General features: G+C 41.0%; 1 protein-coding gene across 3 annotated transcripts in view; it reads left to right on the plus strand.

Moving 5' to 3' along the window:
- LOC144581975 (uncharacterized) overlaps window positions 1-25,192 on the plus strand; it is an 89,990-nt gene that overhangs the window by 14,841 nt on the left and 49,957 nt on the right. The window lies entirely within an intron of this gene.

Consider the following 25,192-nt stretch of genomic DNA (forward strand, 5'->3'; position numbering starts at 1 on the left):
GTCACTTTAATGATGGCAGCAAGTCTGTAGAGTGTTCTAGGTCTGGGGATTGATGGCCTCATGACTGTGGCTACTGTGTAGTGATGACTGGTAGAGGTAGAAGAGAAAATGGTGACCTTTCAGAGCTGTTGTCTGGGTAAGAAGCCATAGTAGCTGTGTAGATGGAGCCTGGGCCAGCTTTAGCAATCTACTTTGCAGACAGAGCTAAGAACTTAAGTGTGGATTCTATGTGGAAGGCAGGAGATGAGTAGTCAAGAGTTGATTCCTAGGTTTTAGTTGAGCAACTGAACGTATGATGGTTCAATTACTAAGATGGGGAAAATTCGAGGAGAAGTTGGTGGTGAGGGGAATCAGAAGATACCTTTTGGCCACAATTGGTTTTAGATACTTATTAGATATCAAGTGAGGTGGTTTAGTGGGCAGTGGAATAAATATCTGTAGTTCAGTGGGGAGGTCAAGATTAAAATGACAAAGGTAGGTGTCAGCAACATAGAGCTGACTTCAAAGCCATGAGACTGGATGAACTCCCTACAAGGGAAGGGACTAAGTTTATTTTCTTAAATTGACAAAGTTGGACAGGATGGTGTTTAAGGTCCCATCTTCTTCAAAAAGTTAACTGTTTATTGAATTTCAGAGAGTCTCTGTAAGAAACTTGAAGTGATGGAATTTTTTTTGTAAAATGCTGTAGCTGCTTTAAAATAATGAAAACGGTGAATGGGAAGAAATACAGACATTTAAGTATTTGAAATCTGTATTTATTCTGAAATTGCTTGTTTACAAATCATAATATGTAACTGCGATCAGATATCCTTCTGAAAGTGAAAATAATCTTCATTTTGTAAGGTTTCAGTTAAACCCAACTGGTGGTCAATATGAACTTATTTTTATCAAAACATTTTAAACAGCTTTATTGAGGAGTCAAGTGACACCCAAGCTGCACATATTAGAAGTGTAAAGTTAGATGTTTTCACATAGGTATTCAGCCATAGAGCTGTCACCACTAGAGATAATAGACATACTTATCATCCCAACAGTTTCCATGTACCCTTCAGTACTGTCTCCCTCCTGCCTCTGATCCATAGGCAACCACTGATAAGCTTTTTGTAACTGTAGATGACTTTTCATTTTCTAACTTATATAAATAGAATCATACAGTAGGTATTCTTTTTTTCTGGCTTTTTTCATTCAACGTGATTATTTTGAGATTCATCCATGGTGTTTTTTGTGTCAGTAGTTCTTTTTCTTCCGTTTGCTAAGTAATATCCTATTGTATGGATATACCAGATGCATTTTTGCAGTCATAATGAAGTTAGACTACCTTCTTTTTTCCCTTCAGTGGGTCTCAGGATTTGCTGGTATTATTTGTAATCCTGAAAATTTGAGACAAGTCTCAGTTAATTTAGAATGTTTATTTTGCCAAGTTTGAGGATGCACCCTTCTTAGACAGTCTCTGGAAGTCCTGATAACATGTGCCCAGGGTGGTCGGGACACAGCTTAGTTTTATACATTTTAGGGAGACGTGAGACATCAGCCAACATATGTAAGAAGTACTATGGTTGTGTCCAGAAAGGCAGGACAACGTGAAGCAAAGACAGAAAAAAGACTTGAAGTTGGAAGGAGCTTCTGGGTCACAGATAGGTGAAAGAGAGGAGTGCTTGCATTCTTTGAGTTTTTGATTAGCCTTTTTAAAGGAGGCAATCAGCTATGCATGTATCTCAGTGACAGGCAGGTTATCCCTAAGCAGTTCCCGGCTTGGCTTTTCCCTCTAGCTTAGTGATTTAGGGGCCCCAAGATTTATTTTCCTTTCACACACCAAAGAGACTAAACATGTGAGTACATATACACACAGAGACACATTCCAAACTCTCTTCATAGAAGGGCTTCCTTGTTCTTGTATTCATCCCCTTCATCCTGTTCAGGGATGAGCTTTCTGCTGGCTTTCATTTACCAGCGCAAGCTTGACAGTGCTGTGGATAGGAAGCAGGCCCACCCTTTCTGTGTGTTTGTGTTCTGTGTGATTTTTTTGGGAATGTGTGTATGTTGTTGAGCTTTTTTTTTTTTAAATATAGATTGTGTTTATGTCAGGAGGTTGCCTAAAATAAAACTGAAGCTTCATAGTTTAGCCTTTAGTTGTGTTTCATAGTTTAGCAGTTATGGATTCAGTTAATCTAGTACCTCTGATTTCACAAGAGAGTATAATAACCCTTTGCTCAGTTCATAGGAATTTTGTATAGTTGGTTACGAAAGAGATCAAAATGAGACAAACACTCATTCACGTGGTAAGTAGATGCTTACCTTTAATCTCTGTGGTGTCTTGATTAAATCACTTGCTTTCTGCTTCTGTTTCTATGCATTTGGAAAAGTTGACTGATTTCTTGTTCCTGTGGATGATCTGAGAACACACATGAGTTAATCACCCTCTGGCTGTTTTTAACATCATGAGCTTACATGCAGTTTAAGGATTTCTGGGCTCTCTGTGCTGTTATCTGGGGTTGTCTGAGGAGGAATAGAAGCAGATACGGTAGGATGATGACACAGGTTAGCATGCAAGTGCAGTAAAGAATTCCATTTTGGATGTTTTTAGAATTTTCTGCAGGATGTTCTGTTTTCTAGGTAATTTTTAGATTTTTACACTGCTTTATAAAAAGCTCTTTCCTCAATTGGTAGCTTTGAATTCTTCTTCAGTATTTATGGGAAGTCATATTCTTGATTTAGATGTTCTGCTTTACCTTACCAAAGATGACTCTACCAGTTGTGAAGCCAACAAGGAAGAAGATCTGCTGCTCTGGGTATCTAAGAGATCACTTCATCTTGGTACTTACGAGACTGCCTCATTCTTTGTGATGGCTGTAGAGTATTCACTCCATCGACTGAATGTAACATGTTTTAGTTGTCCCTGCCACTTTTCCTGTTATATCTATGCTGAAGTACATAATACTTACATGCAAATACATTATCTCTCACATTTCCAAATTGTTCTCCATTAACATTTTATCGTTATGTACTTCCACCAACAAGGTTTTAGTGTGTCTCTTTCCTTATACACTCAACAATACAGAGTGCTACTAGAGTTTATCTGATTGGTGAAAATGTTATTTTCTTCTGATTTTTAACTTATATATCTCTTATTACAGAGTTTGGGCATCTTTTCATGTGAATGAGTCATTTGTAATTCTTTTTCTGAGGACTCACTGTTCGTATGTGCAACCTATTTCTCTATTATATGGTTACTGTTTTATTGATGATATGTAGGAGCTTTAGATATATTAAGCAAATTAGCTCTTGGTGATATGACTTATACTGTTGCTTTTAAGTTTGTTGTTTGTCCTTCGATGTTGCTTACCGTGTTTTGCCATGAGGGGATTTATTATATTGATGTAAAGGAATTACATCTAATTTTAAAAATTTCTTTCAAATTTTGTGTTACACTCAAAACATTGCAGATATTACGTTTATCATATTTTGAATACCCGCCTCAGCCTCTCAAAGTGCTAGGATTACAGATCCAACAGTGGCTGGAGCCACTGCACCCAGCTACTCAAGGCAAATATTGAGCCAATGTACTTGGCCATCCAAGGTTTTACCCTGAGTAGGGGAGCTCTGAGCACTGGCATCGGAGGGAGCAGTCTCTTGGATGAACTGTGGGATATACACATTTTCTAATGGGCACAGCATTCCAAGGCTTCTCATTCACATCTTCTACAACTCCAAGTCTTGGGATGCCTCAAACCCATACTCTACATGGGCTAGCCTTCATTGAGCAGCTAGTGTGGGGAAGACAGGCCAGGATGGGCACGCAAGAGGAAGGAGACCCAGACTTTGCCTCAAGGAGATCACATTCAAGCAGGAACGGAATTACTCCAGAATGTCAGATCAAGGGACCAAAGCCTCTGATTTTTTTTTCCTTTATTTCTTCTCTCTCTAACTCTCTTTCTCTCTCTCTCATTCTCTCTTCCTCTCTCCTTTCTTTCTCTTTCTTTCTATTTTTCAAGATAGAGTTTTACTCTTGTTGTCCAAACTGCTGTGCAATGGCCTCAGGTGATCCACCCACCTAGGCCTCCCAAATGTTGGGGTTATATGTGTGAGCCACTGGATCTTGCCACCTCCAATTTTCACAGAAAGAGGCACAGAAAAATTTGGCACCCAACAGAAATGAGTTCAAATATCAGTTTCCCTAGTTCTTGGCTCAAGCTTTCCGGTTCTCAGTGATTTCCTATGAAAGGGAATGAGAGGGGTCTGTGGTGACAAAATCATGGCAGGCAAGGTGACACTCACCTGCAATCTCAGCAACTCAGGAGGTTGAGGTGGGAGGATCGCTTGAGGGCCTACCTGGGAAACATAGGGAGACCCCAACTCAAAAAAAGTAAAAAGGGGGCATGGTGGCTCATTCCTGTAATCCTATCACTTTGGGAGCCCAAGGCAGGTGGATCACTGGAGGGGTCAGGAGTTTGAGACCATCCTGGCCAACATGGTGAAACCCCATCCCTACTAAAAATACAAAAATTAACCAGGCGTAGTAGTGCATGCCTGTAGTCCCAGCTACTTGGAAGGTTGAGGCAGAAGAATCACTTAAACCCAGGAGGTGGAGGTTGCAGTGAGCTGAGATCACCCCACGGCACACCAGCCTAGGAGGCTTTACAGAGCGAGACTCCAACTCCAAAAAAAAAAAAAAAGAGAGAGAGAGAGGAAGGGACATCAATCAACAAACATTGGTGATGAATAGGGTAGTGGTGCCACTGCCTGGCTAAAATATATATATATATATGTATGTATGTATGTACATGTATATATCTATATATATGCATATATTTATATATGTATATATTTGTATTTTTAGTAGAAACTAGGTTTCTTCATGTTGATTAGGCTGGTCTCAAACTCCTGACCTCAGGTGATCCACCCACTTTGGCCTCCCAAAGTACTGAGATTACAGGTGTGACTCACCGCACATGGCTCTCCTTTTTTTCTTTTTTTTTTTCGAGAGGGAGTTTCACTGTGTCTCCCAGGCTGGAGTGCAGTGGTAAAATCTCAGCTCACTTCAACCTCCCCTTCTCAGGCTCAGGCATTTCTCCAGCTCAGCCTTTCGAGTAGCTGGAATTACAGGAGTGTGCCACCACAGCAGGCTATGTTTGTATTTTTGATAGAAATGGGGTTTTGCCCTGTTGACCAGGCTGGTCTTAGACCCCTGACCTGAGGTAATCCACCGGCATTGGCCTCCCAAAGTGCTGGAATTACACACAGGAGCCTACCCCACCCCCATCCAAGTAAGTTTCTTGATTGCACAGAATGTATGGTGATATTGGTGGACTTATGGACATCCTCTCCAGCATTGAGTGTTGTGTCTTGGGTGTGCTGTGCTTTTTGTTTGTTTTTTTTGAGACTGAATCTCACTCTGTTGCCAGGCTGGAGTGCAGTGGCATAATTTTTTCTCTCTGCAACCTCCACCTCCCAGGTTCAAGCAATTCTCCTGCCTCAACCTCCTGAGTAGCTGGGACTACAGGCACCTGCCACAATGCCCAGCTAATGTTTTTAAAAAGTGTTTTTAGTAGAGATGGGGTTTCACCATGTTGATCAGGATAGTGTCAATGTTTTGACCTCGTGATCCAACTGCCTCGGCCTCCCCAAGTGCTGGGATTATAGGCATGAGCCACTGTGCCTGGCATGTGCTCTGCTTTTAAACTCTTTTTTTTCTAATATGGGGTAGACTTGAAAGTGTGCCTTGTTTTCATAGCCCTCATGCAGCTTGTTTTGAACTGTTTTATGTTCACAGTTTGGGATATATTAGGCAATATTGCTGAGCTGTCCTGTCAACCTGAATTTGAGCCCTTTATCTGCCAGTAACCTTGCCATGTGATTATGATCAAGGTATTCTAGCATCTCTGTTCTTCAATTTCTTTATCTGTAAAATGCAGACTATGCCCAGCTCATAGCACTAGTGTTTGGAATAAATGAAGATATGTGTAGATCACTTTTACATGGTATGTGACACTTGGTAGGCACCAAATCATTATTGCTGGGAGTATAAGTACATTCTTGCTTGTCTACACACACACATACACACACACACATACAGAAAGAGAGAGAGAGAGAGACAGAGAAATTGCAGAGATTATACAAAAAGTTCCCATGTACCTGTACCCAGCTTCCCTTATAATTAACATCTTACATTAGTAAGGTGCATTTGTTAAAATTAATGGACAAATATTGAGATGCTTTTATTAACCCAAGTCTCTACTTCATTCAGATTTCTTGGGATTATTCCTAATGTCCTTTCCTGTTCCAGTGTCTCATCTGGGACATAACATTCCATCTCATCATCATTTCTCCTTAGGCACTCTTCCTGGCTGGGTCACTCGAGTTTCTTTTGATTACATTGAAATTAAATTTTGGGGCAGACAATGAGATCTCTGTTACAGAATTCTTAGGTTAAAATTTACTCACAATGGCTGGGTGCAGTGGCACATGACTGTAATCCCAACAGTTTGGGAGGTCGAGGAGGACACATCACTGGAGGCCAGGAGTTTGAGATCAGCTTGGGCAACATAATGAGACCCTATCTCTACTAAAAATAGAAAAATGTTTGCCAGGCATGGTGGCACACATCTGTAATCTCAGCTACTCTGAAAGCTGTGGCGTGAGAATTTCTTGAACTCAGGAGGTGGAGGTTTCAGTGAGCTGAGACTGTGCGACTGTATCCCAGCCTGGAAGATGAAGCCAGATTCTGTCTCAAATAAACAAACAAACAAACAAATAAATAAATAAATAAATAAATAAAAGGCAAACCTTATTCACAAAATTATTATAGGGCACCTGGTTGTAGCGCCTGAGCTGGATGTGTAGTAGCCTCCCAAGATCTTAACCTAAAGTCTGCCCTACTGTGGCTAAACCTGCTTGTATGCCAGAAAGCAGACCCAAGCTGCTGAAAACCACCTGTACCTTATCCTGACCCATTTGTCCTCCCCCATCTTTTGGTAAATAATATCCATTGAAAAATGCTGGTTGGGCCTACATGGTGACCTGAGTGATAACACATCTCAGGAATGTGTGGGGGCATGGGGTAGGAAAAGGAGGCCACTGTGTTTTTTCTAACAGTCACCTCAAAACTGCTGGTGCCTTGGTGATGGAAGGGTGTCACCCCAACATGTTAGCTGAGCTGTGTGGTTTCCCTGAATGTTAATAACTTTCACTGCTTTGGCTTGTGTTTCCTCCTTGATATCACCAACTAAAAAAATGTCAGAATTTTTTGGTTTCTGGTGCCAAATCCAAGCTGGTTTATCAGAAGACACCCCCTGCCAGACAATGGAGTCTGTGTGCTGGGGCAGAACCGCTTTCCCTTTGACACTGGCTCTTTTCTAAGAACTGAAAATAAGCTGCAGAGGCTGTGACTTCACTTTTCTTGGAACTCCTTTACATTACTCCCAAAAATGCAGAAAATCCTCATTTAGCAGCTTTTGGATTGCTGAGTTCTCTATTTCTTTCTGTTGCATATTCTTGTAATGCTCAAATTTGACTGACAAATTCTTCTGCATCAGGTGAAGCAAGAGGGGGAAGGAATGACCGTGTGAAGGAACTGAGTGCTTTGTCACTTGGCCTTTTTGTGGTTTAATGGTTGATGAGAAAAAGGACCTAGAAGAGACACTGTGTGTAGAATGGCTTCCAATTCCAAGGGTCACAACCCTGTGATCTGTTGGCCAGCAGTTGGCTAGGGCTGAGGCAGATGAACATCAGGCCAAAGCCCAAACTTACAGAGCATATGCAAGGACAAGGAGAAAATGCATTTTCAGCCATAATGACCTACATTTAGTTGACACTTTGGAGCTTGTGCAAAAGGACATCTTCAAGGGGCCTCTGCCTCCTTGCATAAAGGGAGATAGTGATGTCAGACAAACCTGGGGTCCGGTCCTGGTCCTGTTGGTTCCTTTTTGACTTTGGCCTTGAAAGTCAGTCTGTGAAATGGAGATCTCTTCCTTTGAAGGGTGGTACCTGGTAGGTTCTTGGGAACTGAATTAATGTTCCCCTCTTAAGAGTGGGTCTCTGTAGACAGGCACATATGCTGTTCTGAAATCATCTGTTGCTATCTCTGTCTCTGTTGGAGGTGCTTCCAGTGATATGTGAGTGTTTCTTACTTATCTCAGTATCCCTGCCCAGCATGGGGTCTTACATAACATACATGGGCAGTCATTCAGTGTTAGGACTGGCTGGGTTTTAGGCTGGAAGACAGTGGAAATATACAAGCAAAGGCAGTGCCTTGCATTTACACGTGGCCTGCAGCAGTATTCAAATGAAAGGAGCTCCCTGCTTAGAAGGGCCTTTTGAATTGGGCCCCCTGTATAGTTTATAGTTAACCTGAGGATGATGGCTAGACTGTTGGGGAGTGCTCTTTAAGTACAGAGGGAAGACTTGGTAAAGACATAAAAGCATGGAGGAAAAGGAGATAGTCAGCTGAGTCCAAAAAATGATTCATGTTGTTTGTTCACAATCTGAAATGAGAGGCCTTCAAGATTGACTCTTGATAAAGAATGCAAATTCAGCTGGGCTCAGTGGCTCACACCTGTAACCTCAGCACTTTGGGAGGCTGAGGTGGGCAGATCACCTGGAGTGAGGAGTTCAAGATCAGCCTGGCCAACGTGGTGATATCACGTCTCTACTAAAAATGCAAAAATTAGCCAGACATGGTGTGTGTGTGGGGGGGGGGTGCCAGTAATCCCAGCTACTCAGGAGGCTGACACAGAAGGATCAGTTGAACCCAGGAGGTGGAGGTTGCAATGAGCTGAGACTGCTACTGCACTCCAGCCTGTGCAACAGAGCAAAGCTTTGTCTCAAACAAAACAATAAGAATGGAAGTTTAACAAAGAATGAAGTGCCAGGGACTGTGAAAGAAGCTGTCTCATAAGTTGCTTCATTTTACTGTCCCTGTACCCCAAAGAGGTGCATTTCCCCTGTCCCCTTTCACAGCCATGAAAACTGCAGCCATGGAGATGAAGTCCTTTGTCCAGGGGCTCTCTCCAGTCACAGAACCAGGTTATGAACCAGTAGGTGCCCCTCATCATTAAGGACACTTGTGGGTGGTCAGGAGCAGGCCCTTCCATACAGCAGCTCTTCCCCAGGGCAGCTCTGGGAGCTGAAGATCTCTGCACGAGCACTGGCACACTCTTCTGGTCTGTGCTCGGGAAATAGAATGACAACCAGTCACCAGAAAGCAAAGGCACAGAATGAAGCAAAGAAACAAAATGGGGCCATGAGAAGCTTCACTCCTGTTTACCCAGGAATTCTGCCCATTTTGGCCAGGCCGAGGTGGGGGTGAAGAGTTGTCAGATTTGTCAACCAGAAGGGTTCTGAGGAGCTTGCAGTGGGGCCAGCCCCACTGTTCATTCATTGGATAACGTTGGGTGGGTTATTTCAGTGCCCTTACTTCTGGATGACGGGGGGTCAGAGAGGTTAAATAATTCATGGCTGCTAGCTGGAATCCAGTGCTTAAATGTTCAGTTTAGTGGCTAATGCCTGTAATCCCAGCACTTTGGGAGGCTGAGGCGGGTGGATCAGCTGAGGTTAGGAGTTAGAGACCAGCCTGGCTAACATGGTGAAACCCCATTTCTACGAAAAATACAAAAAATTATCTGTGCGTGGTGGCACATGCTACTCGAGAGGCTGAGACAGGAGAATCGCCTGAACCCAGGAGGCAGAGGTTGCAGTGAGCCAAGACTGCACCATTGCACTACAACTTGGGCAACAAGAGCAAAACTCCATCTCAAAAACAAAAGGAAACCACAAAAGTTCACTTTATTTGTCTTTCTGTGGCCAAACGCCTGCTGGGTTCCAGGCTCTGGGGATACACGAGGTGAACGAGATGCATGGTTGCTCCCTGTGCGGCATGGTGACTTCTTGGACCTCCCATTCCTCTTTATTGTTCCTGTTTAAGCCCGAGAAAGTACTGTGCTTTTAAGAACGTGTGTGGTTAGATTGGGCTCACCTGGTTATTCAGGCCAATCTCTCTGTCTCAAACCCCTTACTAATCCCACCTGCAAAGTCCCTTTTGCTACATAAGGTGACATATTCAGAGGTTCTCAGGATTAGGACATGGATATTGTGTGGGGAGGAACAGTCTGCCTATCTAGTCAGCTCTTTAGACCCTGAAGATGTATGCTCATCCCAAATACAAAATAGATCCACCCTGCCCCAAGGCCTCATGCCATTATAACATCAACTCAGGAGTCCAAAATCTGCTCTAAACCTCGTCACCTAAATCACCTCAATCTGGCATGGGGGAGGCTCCTGGAACTTAGTAAACCAGTTACCTGGCCCTAAAGTGTAGTGAGCGGCCACCCAGAGGGGTATAATCTAGTTCTGTCCCTGATCCAAGGGACCTGATATGTGATATGGACAAGAAAAGGAAGAAACAAAGAAGCTGTACACCCAGAAATACCAGACCACTAAGCCTCCTTTCCTCCTGGTCACAGAGGATAGGGAAAGGAGTTTCTCCAAAGGGTCTGTCAGCACCTCATTCCATGTCCTGTGAACTTGGGAGAAGGCTGACCTAGACACTTTTCTTCAGTGGGTACTGCTCATTTTAGAAAGTGAATCAAGCCGGGTGCGGTGGCTCACATATGTCATCCCAACACTTTGGGTGGCCAAGGCGGGCAGATATGCTGAAGCCAGGAGTTCATGACCAGCCTGCCCAACATGGCAAATCCCTGTCACTACTAAAAATACAAAAATTAGCGAGGCGTGGTAGTACACGCCTGAGGTCCTAGCTTCTGTGTAGACTGCAGCAGGAGAATCGCTTGAATCCAGGAGTCAGAGGTTGCAGTGAGCCAAGATCATGACTGTGCACTCCAGCTTGGGCCACAGAGTGAGACTGTGTCTCGAGACAAAAAAGAGAGTTGGAGTCAGGGCCTGCCCTGGGGTCTTCCATCGGACAGCTGCGCATTACTTACAGGTGAAAATTTTCCCAGAGCACAGCTAAGCCTGGTTGTCCTGCTTGTAGGACTCTGGCATGTAGCTAATTATCAGCTCCACCTGGGCTGTTTTTACCTGGTCCCTACCCGTATCTTCAATTAGAAGCCACGTGCTTTGGGCTCAAGAAAGTCTAAGCTTTTAGAAAGCTCTCCAGTGACTCTCATCATCAACCAGGTTTGGCAGACACAGATCTACAGCTTTCTGGCCCAGAGACACCTGGGGCACAGGAGGGGTCAGAGCTGCCCGTGACACTGGTTGTGAACTGGTGAAGGCTCCCTTGAGTGGGGACCCTGGAGTCCAGGGGACCAGGACCAAGGGGTCCCTGCCTGCCCCGGGCTTCTGAGGGGGAGAAGAAAGGAAGGCTGGAAAAGCCCATGTTTAGGAATAGAGCTTCTCTACCTCCTGGATGTCCAGGGCCATCCTTGATATGGGCCGTTGCAAGGTAGTGATATCAAGTTTCCTTTTTAAAAAGCCCTGTGACTGGTTGCAGTGGCTCACACCTGTAATCTCAGCACTTTAGAAGGCCAAAGTGGGCGGATCACCTGAGGTCAGGTGTTCGAGACCAGCCTGGCCAACATGGTGAAACCCTGTCTCTACTAAAAATATAAAAATTAACCAGATGTGGTGCTGTATGCCTATATTCCCAGCTACTCAGGAGGCTGAGGCAGGAGAATCACTTGAACCCAGAAGGCATAGGTTGTAGTGAGCTGAGATCACTCCATTGCACTCCAGCCTGGCTGTCAGAGTGAGATTTTATTTAAAAAAAAAGTGAGCCCTTTTACAGAAAACTATTAAGTAAACAATAATACAGTAGTACCTGAGAGACTGATGTGTGGGTACTTGGTTTTCCTTGATGTTCTAGAGTAGAGCTGCACTGTCTAATGTGATTGTCAGCAGCCTCATGGATCTATGGAGTACTTGGAATGTGCCGGAGTGGCAGGCAGGGTTGCCAAACTCAGCAAATAAAAGTTGAGGATGCCTCCTCCATCAGTGTGGGCTGTGCACAGTGACTTTCTTCCAGAACGGAAAGAGGGATAAGAGTAACTTTACAGTGGCAGCCAGCTGGTTTTAATGTCAAGTGATACACCATTTTAACAGCACACCTGGGTAAGACACCTGAGGCCCTAGGGGGCCAGGACTTAGAATCTTCAAATTCTGCAGCCACTCGTCTTCTCACTGCCCTCACCTGGCTCCTGCAGAGAGTAGTGACAGTGCCCTAAGGGGCCTCTAGGAGCCTAATGGGACCACAGGAGGTCTCTTGGAGGCCTGGAGAGGCATGTGAGGACTTGGCATTTTCCAAAGGTATGACAGCTGGGGTTGGTGCTTGAGATCTCTGGTCAGTGCTGGTAATGCTGTGTAATGAATTGCCACAAACTTAAGAGCTTAAAAAAACAAATGTATTGGTCGGATGCAGTGGCTCACACCTGTAATCCCAGCACTTTGGGAGGCCAAGGGAGGTGGATCACATGAGGATGGGAGTTCCAGACCAGCCTGACCAACATGGAGAAATCCTGTATTTACTAAAAATACAAAAAATTAGCCAGGTGCAGTGGTGTATGCCTATAATCCCATTTACTTAGGAGGCTGAGAAAGGAGAATCGCTTGAACCTAGGAGGCAGAGGTTGCAGTGAGCCAATGTCACACCACTGCCCTTCAGCTTGGGTGACAAAGCAAGACTTCATCGCAAAAAAGAAACAGGCTTGTTAAATTCCTCCCATGTGTTGATGCCCTTGCTATAATATCTATTTATGTTATTATGAGTCACCCGCTCCCAGGGCTGCCCTGCCCATTGCGAGACCTCTTCTGTCTTCGTAAGTGTGAGACAGTGTTTTCCCTGCCTTTACCACATTGTCCGCCTCTCTCGCTGGTGTCACACCCATTTAAGGAGAGTGAGCACATTGGCTGTGGGATCTTGGTCTCCCCAGTTTGGCAGCAGCAGGTCCCTGACTTGGCATAAGAAATAAATGTCAGTGGAAAAATATTTTCTTTTTTTGAGATGGAGTCTAGCTCTGTTGCCAGGCTGGAGTGCAATGACACAATCCCCACTCACTGCAACTTCTGCCTTCCAGGTTGAAGCGATTCTTTTGCCTCAGCTTCCTGAGTAGCTGGGACTACAGGCATGTGCCACCACACCCAGCTAATTTTTGTATTTTTTAGTAGAGATGGGGTTTCACCATGTTGGCCAGGATGGCATTGATCTATTGACATTGTGATCTGCCCGACTCAGCCTCTTAAAGTGCTGGGATTACAGGCATTTTACTATCTATGTGCGTGTCCCAACACAAATGTCGTTGCACCTGTTGATGTGTGTCTTAAGCCTGAGGTAGGGAAGTTTGGTAGGTGGAAGTTACTTTCCATCTCCTTTCTCATAGCATGGCACATGGAAGACAAGATTTTGGCTTTAGCATTTCACTGTGAGCATCCTGTTTATTCCATGGTCATGGGCCTTACTACCAAATTTACTTGAAAACCTTGTGAAATTATTTATGCAGAAAGAATGAGGAATCTCGGGTAATGGGAAAGCAACTAGTCAGTTTTGGAAAACCTCCAACATCGGTAGTTTACAACTAATTGGAAAAACATGTCTCATCTCAGTTGAGTTAATCCTTTCTGCAGTGCTGGGCACCTTAAGTGTTCCCAGAAGGTTTAAGGAGCAGACTGAGCTCCCAAGGAGGCCAGCATAGTGACAAAAAAGGACAAAGGGCTCTGCCTGCCCCTGAGGGTCCTTCAGTCATGGTCAGCTCTGTCTAGGGGAGCAAAGACCATGTCTGTCCTCAGCCTTCCTGGCTATGGCAGGAGCATGGGGTTGGGAGAGAAGAGCATGGGCATTTCTTCTGGCTGGAAACTTAGCCTTTGAAACAAGGCTCCACGGGCAGAGTTTCAGACCCAAACAGGAGAATGAGATGGCCAATGTTGATGCTCTCAGAGTGGAGGGTCCTGAACTGTCTGATTATAAGTGCAGTGTTGGGTCCTTATGTACTTTTACAAGGGTATTTTCAGAGACACGGAGGTCAGTGGACCCACTTTCACTTTGTCATTGAAGGTCTCTGGAAAAGAGTGTTCCCAGGGAAAGATGATCTGATGGGGCCACGGCCCCACCAGTGTCCTTAAGAGGGAAAGCTCTGTCAGCAGAGAGAACCTCAGCCCTGGCTGATCACACAGGATACACTAGGGTGGGATCTGCAGACACCAGCAGCCTGCCCTAAGGCTCCCAAGTCAGAAAGCCCCAGTCATTTCCAGTCCTGGTTTTGCTAGCCAGTCTCAGTTTCTGGCTTTGTGTCTTGGGGGGGCTGATGCAATGTTGTTTGTGAGATGGAACAAATGGTATTGCTCCTACCCCCACCAGGCTGGCGTCAGGATGAAATTCAACATAGAAAGCATCCTCCCCCTACCCCCATGGACCAAGAGGTAATGCTATTAGAGTTACATGGGTTTGGGGTTTCCCCTTACTGTTTCCATTCCCTTCCTGAAACCGTGAAAGAGGCTTCGTGGGAAAGGAAGTTTCTCTCAGATGCCTGAGTCCAGCTGGGAGTAGCTGTTCCCAGTTAGCCAGGCTGATTGGAGTCCAGGGTGAGTTGGCTGAGTTGTGGGTTTGAACCGCCAGAGCCACTGAGGCACAGCTGGCCCACTGCCAAGTGCTGCCAACCATCCTGTAAATTCCACCATTGCTCATGCCTGGGAGACGCTTCAGCATTGACCGAAAGGGTTGCTAGGTCTTGTTTTGCTCAGGACAGGGCACTGAAGAGTGATCTGTTGTCATACTCTAAGGACAGATCTGGGTCCTGTGCCTCGCAGGGACTCCAAACACAGAATGCCCTTGACAGGACCCCAGCCCATGGGCACAGCCCCTTTTGTTAGTATTAATTATGCACTTATGTGAAATGCACCTGCTCTTGAAGAGGGGATAGCCAGTGATTAAAATAGTTGAGAGCAGGTCACCAGGCTCTTTCAGACTCCATTAGGAAATGGCTCTTAGAGGGTTACTTTAGAGCAAGGGAAAGGTCTCCCTGTTGGAGGGGCTCTGTGCCTGGCCAGCTTCTTTAAATCCTGGCCTGCTCCAGCAATCCAAGATGGCTCTGAAGTAGGAACTGTTACTTAATTTGCAGGGATCAGTACAAAATGAAAATCAATAATTTTCAGAAATTAAGATGAAGGTGGGCTGGGTGCAGTGGCCCACGCTTGTAATCCCAGCACTTTGGGAGGCCAAGGCAGGCAGATCACAAGGTCAGGAGTTCGAGACCAGCCTGGCCAACACGGTGAAACCCTGTCTCTACTAAAAATACAAAACTTAGCTGGGATGGTGGTGGGTGCCTGTAATCCCAGCTACTTGGGAGGCTGAGGCAGGAGAATTGCTTGAACCCGGGAGGTGGAGATTGGAGTGAGCTCAGATCACACCATTGCACTCCAGCCTAGGTGACAGTGCAAGACTATTCTCAGAAAAAAAGAAAAATGATTCAAGCAGCAGAGCCTTCAAGCAAGCATTAGGTATGCTTCTGAGCACGGGGCCCTGGTTGTGAAGTTTGTACACTGGGCCAGGTCTGGAAAGAGTGCAAGGCATGCAGCTGGCCTGAACCATGTGGGTGAACTGAGTCACCCTGCCCTTTGTGGGGGTTGATGGGGATTTTTTTCTAGGCTGCTGGCCTGGGCATGGCTGACGCATGAGTGGGGCTTGTCCTGGTCTGGGCTGAAAATAATACACTGGGACAAGTTGAAGGGAGGGGGATTGGAGCAGGGTGCTCCAGGGAGCATCATCTGTGTCCAACAGGAAGTCCCTGAGCTTGGACACATGACTTAATCATCTGTCACGAGGTTCAGAGCAAAACCCAGAAGGCCAGGCAATGATTCATTGAAACTCTCCCTACCCAAGTTAGCATTTTCCAGTATCATTTAAAAATGTTTTATAGATAAGAGGTCTCGCTGTGTTGGACAGGATGGTCTCAAACTTTTGGTCTCGAGTGATTCTCCTGCCTTGGCCTCCCAAGGTGTTGGGATTATATTCATGAGTCATTGCCCCTGGACTCCAACACTGTTTTAAAATTTTTGATATATCTGTGATTTTTGGATTATACCTGTTTTGTGACTTCCATTGGAGAAAATCAACCTGGCGGGGTGAGGTGGCTCACGCCTGCAATCCCAGCACTTTGGGAGGTTGAGGTGGGCAGATCACATGGCATTTCTCTTGTGAGAGTTTGAGACCAGTTTGGACAAATGGTGAAACCCCGCCTTAACTAAAAACAGACAAATTAGCCAGGCATGGTGATGGGTGTCTCTAATCCCAGCTACTCAGGAGGCTGAAACAGGAGAATCTCTTGAACCCACGAGATGGAGATTGCAGTGAGCTGAGATTGTGCCACTGCACTTCTGCCTGGGCTACAGAACAAGACTCTGTCTCCAAAAAAAAAAAAAGCCATCAAAAGCAGATGTTTGTCACTGCCAGGTGACCTTACTAATCACTGACCATGGGCGTACAAGGACAAATGAAATGAGGGCAAAATAACTTATGCCTTGTTTTCTTTGCCTTTGACCTTCAGCCCCATGCATTCCTGCAAATGTTTTGCCCACAGCAAACCTTTGAATACCTTAACTTTTCTGTTTTAAATGAGATTTCCAAGTGAATTGATGTCTGAAAAGATAATCCCTTTAGTGGTGAGCAATTGGTATTTGAAGAGAATGAGATCAGGTTGCTAAGGACACCCTTGTTTGTAATCTTTGGTTTATATAAATTATTGGTGAATAAGAGAAATAAGTTTATTCTTTCTTTTAGATGGTAAACCGGAAGGGAAGTGTGTTAAGGGGTAAAGTGAGTCATGGGGTGTGGGAGGCTCAGATGGAACAGGGCTCTGGGACACCTCCCTTTCTTGACATTGGACCTCTAATTTCCATCCCAGGCCTCAAATTAAAAGACAAAGGCTTCTAATCTGCTTGGGTGGGAACACATAAAAATTCCTCTGGGTGGATGGATAGGGGTGGGAAGGAGGAAGTTTGTAGAAACTGAAAGAGGACTTTTTTGGGGAGAGAGGAAGAAATCTCTTGTTTAATTACAAAACCAAAATATCATTGGCATAAAGTTTTCAGGGTTCATCCATATAGTTGCATATGTCAGAACTTAATTTTTTTGATGGCTGAAAATACTTCATATATAGTGTATTTTGTTTATTGATTTACCTGTTGATGGACATGTGATATTTCTACTTTCGGCTATTGTGAATAATGCCACTAGGAACACTGGCATGCAAGTAACTACTTGAGTGCTTGTTTATAATTTTGTTGGGTATGTATCAAGGAGTGGATTATTGGCTTATGTAGTAATTCTATACTTAGCAATTTTAGAAACCGGCAAATTGTCTTCCACAGTGGCCACACTATTTTGCATTCCTACCAGCAGTATCAAGTTCTCCATATCCTCATCAACACTAGTTATTTCTTTGTTTTTGATTAGAGCCATGCTAGTTGGTGTGAAGTGATACTTACTGTGGTTTGTATTTTCATTGCCCTAATGACTAAAGATTTTGAGGAGCCTTCAATGCACTCATTTGCCATTTGTATCAAGTTATTTGCCCTTTGCAACCTTTTTTTTGTATTCATTGTGTTATAGGTGTTCATATGTGTTTTGAATATTAACCCCTTAGATACATAATATGCGATTATTTTCTTGCATTGTGTAGATTGTACTTCACTATATTTAGAGTATCTTTTCATAGACAAAAATTTTTAATTTTGATGAAATTTATCTTTTGTTGTTGCCCGTGATTATAATATCATATTTTAAAAATATTGCTAAATCGGTGGGCATGAAGATTTGCCTCAGTTTTGTTCTGACTTTATAATGTGTGGTCTCAAATAAAGGTCTCTGGTCCATATTGAATTAATATCTGTGTATGGTATAAGGTAAGCGTCCCACTTTATTTTCTTGCATGTTAAAATCCAGTTGTCTCGGCACCATTTTTTGAAAAGACGGTTCTGTAGGACCTTAGCATCATTGTTATGAATCAATAGGCCATGGATTTGAGAATTTCTTTCTGGGGTCTCAATTCTATTCCATTGGTTTATAGGTCTATCCCTATGCCAATATCCCATTGCTTATTTAAATTATAGCTTTATATTTAGTTTTGAAATCAGAAATTTGAGACCTCCAAATTTGATCTATTACAAAATTGTTTTACCCATTCAGGATCCCTTGAAATTCTATATAAATTTTAGAATGGTTTTCTTTATTTCTGTGAAGGATGCTGTTGGAATTTAGATAAGGATTGCATTAAATCTGCCAATTATTTGAGTAATATTTTCATCTTCACATTATTAAGCTGTAAGATATTAACTTCTTTTCAGATATATGAACAAAATCAGATATATAATTCTGACTAATGAATCAGGTTTCCCAGTTATTTAGGCCTTTTTAAATATCTTTCAACAATGGTTTATAGTTTTCAGTATACAAGTCTTGTGACTCCTTTGTTAAATTTATTTCTAAGTATTTTATTTTTTTTATGTTACTGTAAACACAACTGTTCTCTTAATCTTCTTTCACTTGATTGTATGTAGGAATCCAAATAAACCAGTTATGTAATGATTTAATATCTTGAAATTTTATGAGCTCATGTATTGGTATTGACAGCTTTGTGTGTGTATATATATATATATATGTATATACATATATATATATTCTTTATAGTTTTTGACTTATAAGATTGACTTCTTTTCCAATCTGGATATTTTTATTTCTCTTTCCTGCATATTTGCTCTGACTACAACTTTAAGTATTATGTTAAATAGAATAGTGAAAATGGGCATCCTTGTCTTGCTCTTGATCTTAGGAGAAAAGTTTTCAGTCTTTCACCACTGAGTATGAAAGTTGTGAGTTTTTCACATGGCCACAGCATGTTGAGAAAGTTTTCTTATATTCCTAGTATATTGATTAATTTTATCATGAAGGAGTGTTAAAGTTTTTTAAGTGCTTTTTCTGTATCAATTGAGATGATCATGTAGGTTTTTCTTTTATTCTATTAGGTAGTTTATTAAACTGACTGATTTCATATGTTGAACCCTTCTTTTGTTATTGGGAAAAATCTCAATTGGTCATAGTGTACAATGCTTTCAGTATTCTGAATTAAGTTTATTGATACTATTGTGAGGACTTTTGCATCTCTATTGATAAGGAATAGTGGTCTATAGTTTTCCTTTTCTTGTTGGGTCTTTGTCTATATTAGGATAGTGCTATATTCACAGAAGGAGGTAGGACATGTTTCCTCCTCTTCTCTTTTTGAAAAAGTTTGAGGACTGGTGTTAATTTTTCTTTAATTGTTTGGCACCTTCACCAATGAATCCTTCTGATCTTGGGTTTTTCTTCATTAGGAGGTTTTAGGTCCCTGATTAAACCTCTCTGTTTCTTTTAGTTCTATTCATATTTCCTACTTCTTCTAGAGTAGGCTTTGGTGGTTTATGGTTTGTTTTTACCTTAATTTATTTCTTGTTGCTATTGTGATTACTTTTTCTGATCTAATGTTGTTTAAGACCATAATTTTTAGAAAAATTTTCACATATTTGTGAGTTTTTCACAACTTTTTCTTCTGTTATTGATGGTAGTTCCATTGCAGAGTAGTCAGAAAAGAATTATGATTTCAATATTTTTAAATTTATTAAGATGTTTTGTGAACTTAAGATATGATCTGTCTCAAAGAATGTTCCGAATGCATTTGAGAAAATTGTATACTCTGCTACTGTTGAGTGAAGTGCTTTCTGAGTATTAGATAAAATTGGTCTATTGTGTTAAGTATTAGATACAATTGGTCTATTAATCTTCTGTCTGGTTATTCTATTCACTATTGAAAATGGAGTAATTAAGTCTCCAGATATTATTGTTAAACTATGCCTTCAATTCTGTTAATTTTAGTTTCACATGTTTTGGGAGTGTTGTCATTAGATGGGTATATAATTTGTATGTTTTCTTGATGTAGGGCAACTTTTATCAATATATAATGTCTTTGGCCAGGTGTGGTGGCTCAGGCCTATGATCCCAGCACTTTGGGACTCTGATTTGGGTGGATCACAAGGTCAGTTCAAGACCAGCCTGACCAATATGGTGAAACCCTGTCTCTACTAAAAATATAAAAATTAGCTCAGCGTGGTGGCATGTACCTATAGTCCCAGCTACTTGGGAGGTTAGGCAGGAAAATTTCTTGAACCCGGAAGGCACAGGTTCCAGTGAGCCAAGATGGAACCACTGCACTGCAGCCTGGGTGTCAGAGCAAGACTCCATTACGTGTGTGTGTGTGTGTGTGTGTGTGTGTGTGTTCATCTTTATTTCACTCGTAAAATTTTTGACTTGAAATCTATTTTGTATGATAGCAATATAGCCACCCAGCTCTGTTTTGGATGCCATTTGCATGAAATATATTTGTCCATTGTTTTTATGCAAACTTTTTGTGTTTTTGTATTTACAATGACTCTCTTGTGAACAGTATGTAGATGGATCTTTTTTTGTTTATTCTGCCAATTTCTGTCTTATGAGTAGCAGGGTTTGATCCAGTTACGTTGAAAATAATTACTGATAAGAAAAGACTTACTTCTGTCATTTAATTTTGTTTTCCGTAGGTTTGTTGTTGTTGTTGTTGTTCTTCTTCTTCTTCAATTTCTCTATTACCGCCACCATTTTTTGGTATTCTGTTGATTTTTTTATAGTTTGCCAGTTTTTCATTTTGTATTGTTTAAAGTTATTTTCTTAGTGGTTTTCTGGGAAATTACACTTAATGTCTTAAACTTGTAACTATCTAGCTTTAACAGTAACCCAATTTATAACCAACTTAGTTTCAATAGCATAGAAACATTCTGCTTCTATCCATCTCCTTTCCTACCCTTTATATTGTTATTGTCACATATTATGTCATTCTATATTGGGAACTCATTACCATAGATTTATAATGATTGTTTTATGCACTTTCCCTTTAAATCATATAGGGAAAAAAGTACAATAAGAGTGGCTTGTATATAAAGTTACTTTTACCAGTCTTCTTTATTTCCTCTTATATCTTGAGTTCATGCTGGTATTCTTTCATTTCAGCCTGAATAACTCCTTTTAGCATCTCTTATGGGAAAAATTTACTGGCTTCTTTTGCCAACCTGACAAAGAAGAATGGGCTGTTCACCACACCATTTTCTCTTCCTCCATGTCACTCAGCTAGGCTCCTCTTGCCAGCCTCTTTTGCAGGTGTTAGATAAAATAGTAGAATGTTAAAGTGGTACATACCTGGCCATTCGGACCTCCCACATATGATTATCTCAATACATGCAGTAAAAACCTTTGATAAAATTTAACATCCCTTCATGTTAGAAATGCACAGTAAACTAGATATTGATGGAACATATCTCAAATTCTTCTTAAACTTTTCTAAAGTTTAGAACTAGAGAGAATACAGTCAAACCCATTTTGGGGCCAGCATCATTCCTGTGTCAAAGTCAGACACAATAAGAAAACTACAGACCACTATCTAAGATGAACATAGATGGAAAAATCATCACTAGAACACCAGCAAAATGTACTCAAGAAACATCAACAAAATTACACATAATGACCAAGTTGGATTTATCCCTGTCTCAGCACTGTTTTTATCATGAAACAATGGTAAAGAGGATGAAAAGACAACTTAAATACTGAGAGAATCGATTTACCAAACATGGTCTCTCTTAAAAGTTTAATATCTAAAATATGTAAGAAATTCAAACAACACTAATAGCAAAATAAATAATAACCTGATTAAAAAATAGGTAAAGGACCTGAACAGACTTATCTCCAGAGAAGACATAAAAATGGCCAACAAGTACCTGAAAATGTGCTCAACATCACTAGTCAACAGGGAAATACAAATCAAAACCACAATGATGTATCCACTAACATCTGGTGAGATGCTTGTTGTGAAAAAGTCAAGAGATAAGTAGTGGTGAGGGAGTAGAGAAAAGGAAACACTTGTAACCTGTTGATAGGAATGCAGATTTATGTAGCCACATTTTTATTTGTTTGTTAAGCAAAATATCCTTGTTGGCAAAGTCCCATGTGAAATATAGAATGCAGTATTATTCTAAGATGGAGTTTAATGATGGGTTGCTCGATACACCCAAATTTCATAGTTTTGGGGTATTTCTGGATTTACTTCCTCAGAGTTTCCTCTCGTAGTTGTGGGAGACTTTTCTATTTCTGTTGCTACCTGGCTGCCAAATATTACTTCTTTCTAGAATTCATTTAAATAGTATAATCCATCAAAAATATAAAGATTTTTGTGAGTTTTGAAAAAAAATGTTGTATTACACAAGGAGTCAATGGAAATCTTCTTGGCCCGGTGTATTTTCCATCCTTCCTCTTGTGGACATTCTTCATCCAAAAGGTTCCAGGCCTCTGGTGAAGTGTCTTTCCCCACTGAGTCTAGTCCCTAGGTCTTAGAAGGGAGTGACTCCCTGAAGCCGATGCTAATTTTTAGCTATGTTGATTTCTAATGAATAATAGTCACATCACATTAAATTTTTATTTCTTATGAAATTGTTCTAAATTGCCATCTTGTCTCCCAGTCCTTGAAGAATAAATGGACCTTGATCTTGCAGATCCAGCAATCTTAATTCAGTTCAGCTGCCACATTTGACAGATGAGGAAACTAAAGCTCAGAGAAGGGAAGTGATTTATCACAAAATATTGGGGCTGTTTGGAAGCAGAGCTGAAGCCATAACTCTGGTCTTTTTTATCTTAGGCCAATGCCCCTATCCACTTGTGACATTTTTTGCTTCCTTCCTGATTGGCAAGATTGTAATAATGAAAGGTGACAGCGTTGCTTATGCACCTTGTATTCTTGTCAATTATAACTATAAACCCAAATATGTTTCCCAGAATAGTTAATCATCTAGTAGAAGGTAGTGTGATTTCTCGTCCTGTAAATCATTAGAAAAACACCTCTGGTACCTTCTATTATGTTCGCCATATTGTTTTTTAGGCTATAAGGAAGTGATCTCATGTAGTTGTGTATAAATACTGCCTGTTGGTCTCTCCTTATTAGTAGATGCTGACTAACATTACAAGGTAATAATTGGTTATATTGTACTAGGAGAATAACAGTTTATAACAATATTACCTGCAATAAACTACATAGTTTATTTTCTATTCAATGAAGCAATTGTTTGGCTTTTTGGCTACACAGTTTTTTGCATAGCTAAGTTTGTTTTGTCATAAGGCAATCAGGCGGCACAAAAGTATTAACAACTACAGGAAACCAGCATCCAGCAAAGAAATTTGAAGATCATGTTCACCCTGAATAAACAAGTGGCTTTAAAAATTCTTCCAACTTTTAACTTCAAACAGAAAAGTTGAAAAAGAAGTACGGTAAAGACACATGTGCCCTTTATTTAGATTCACAAATTAACATTTTCTGGGATTGGTTTTGTGTGTCTCTATGTCTCTTTTCCTCTTCACATACATACTCATTTTCTCTCTTACACACACGTACATATACATGCATACGCTCACATTTTGTGTAGCTCTGAACTGCCTGAAAGCAATATTCAGATATCAAGATTGTACAAGAATACTTAAGGCAGTTTTCCCAAAATTAGCACATTCTTTTATATTACTACAATAACAATCACAAGACATTTTCTACTGATAATTAATATTATGTAGTATGCAGTCTAAATTTAAATGTCTCCACTTGCTCTCAAATATTCTTTATATTAGTCAGGGATCTTATATTGGAATTTTTATCATGTTTCTTATTTTCATCAGTCTTGAATATTGCTTCCCCTCCACCATTTCCCTCATCTTTTGCAACCTTGACATTTTTGAAGAGTGCAGACTAATTGTCTCTTAGACTATTTCTCAAACTGGATTCATCTAACTGTTCTTCTGGATTAGACAAAATGTTTAGGCAAATATTATGTTTCCCATTGCATTCCATCGAGAAGTTTATAATGTCATTTTATCTCAATATTTGTGAAGCTAAGTTTCATCTCTTCATTTTAAATTCCTTACTTAATAAACATTAAATGGATAATAGAGATATATAAATGTCCTTTTCCTAACAATATGTTAGTGTATAGTGTTAGGAGTAATTTCATGCCAGAATCTCATATTAACTTGGTGGTATTTGTAAAACAGTGATTTTAAAATTCAGGCATTTTTCTAGCTCAGGGGCCAGTCAATTTTTCCAGTAAAGAGCCACATTCTAAGTATTTTAGGCTGTGTGGGCCACATACGGTCTCTGTTACTTATTCTAGTTCTTCTTTAGCTGTGTAAAAATTATTAGCTCATGGACTGCAGGAAAATGGTCTGCAGCAGCATTTGGGCCATGAGTAGTAGTTTGTCAAAGTCCTGTTCTGTGTTATAAAGAAGAGCTTTCCTTTTCCTCGTAAAACATGTGTGTGTGTGTATGTGTTTGTGTGTGTGTGTGTGTGTGTTAGAGGGAGAGAATGAGATCCTTAATAACTTTTTTTCTTTATAGAGTTGATCTCTTTAAGCTTTTTTTTTTTTAAATAAATACACTTTGGATTTAACTCTGGTAAATAACACTGTCTTAAGAAAATTTCATCTTCTATGCTTTCTGATACAATAGCCACTAGCTTCATGAGACCATTCAAATTTAAACTAAGTATAATGAAATTATAATTCAAAATTAAATAAATTAATAATTCAAAAAAATTAGTTTCTCTGTCACATGAGTCACATTTAAGTGTACAAGTATTCACTCAACACTCGTAGCTAGTGGCTACATATTGAACAGTGCAGATGTAGGACATTTTTATGATTTAGAAGTTGTATTGGATAGTAATATATGCAGATTTCAAATGTATTTGCACAGAGTTATGCAAAATAGTCCCTCATAATTAGAGTTAACTTATACTTTTTTTCTTGTCTTTTATTTGCTTTTATGCTTATTTCCCTTCTTAGTAATTTGTCTATTCCTTTTCTTTTAAGGTACCAAAGTATTTATTATATCTATTGTTTTTTTGTTTTTACCTCACATTTTTCTTTACTTATGCTTTCTTTTGATTTAGTTTATCAGTTTTTTTTTTAACTTTTATTTTAGGTTCAGAGGTACCTATGCAGGTTTACTATATAGGTGTCACGGGGGATTTGTGCACAGATTATTTAGTCACTTATGTGGTAGGCCATGTACCTGATAGGTAGTTTTTAAGTCCTGACTATCATCCTTCCCTCCATCCTCAAATAAGTCCCAGTGTCTGTTGTGTCCATGTGTACTCAATG

This window comes from Callithrix jacchus, chromosome 3 (assembly GCF_049354715.1).
Source record: "Callithrix jacchus isolate 240 chromosome 3, calJac240_pri, whole genome shotgun sequence".
NCBI classification, from domain to species: domain Eukaryota; kingdom Metazoa; phylum Chordata; class Mammalia; order Primates; family Cebidae; genus Callithrix; species Callithrix jacchus.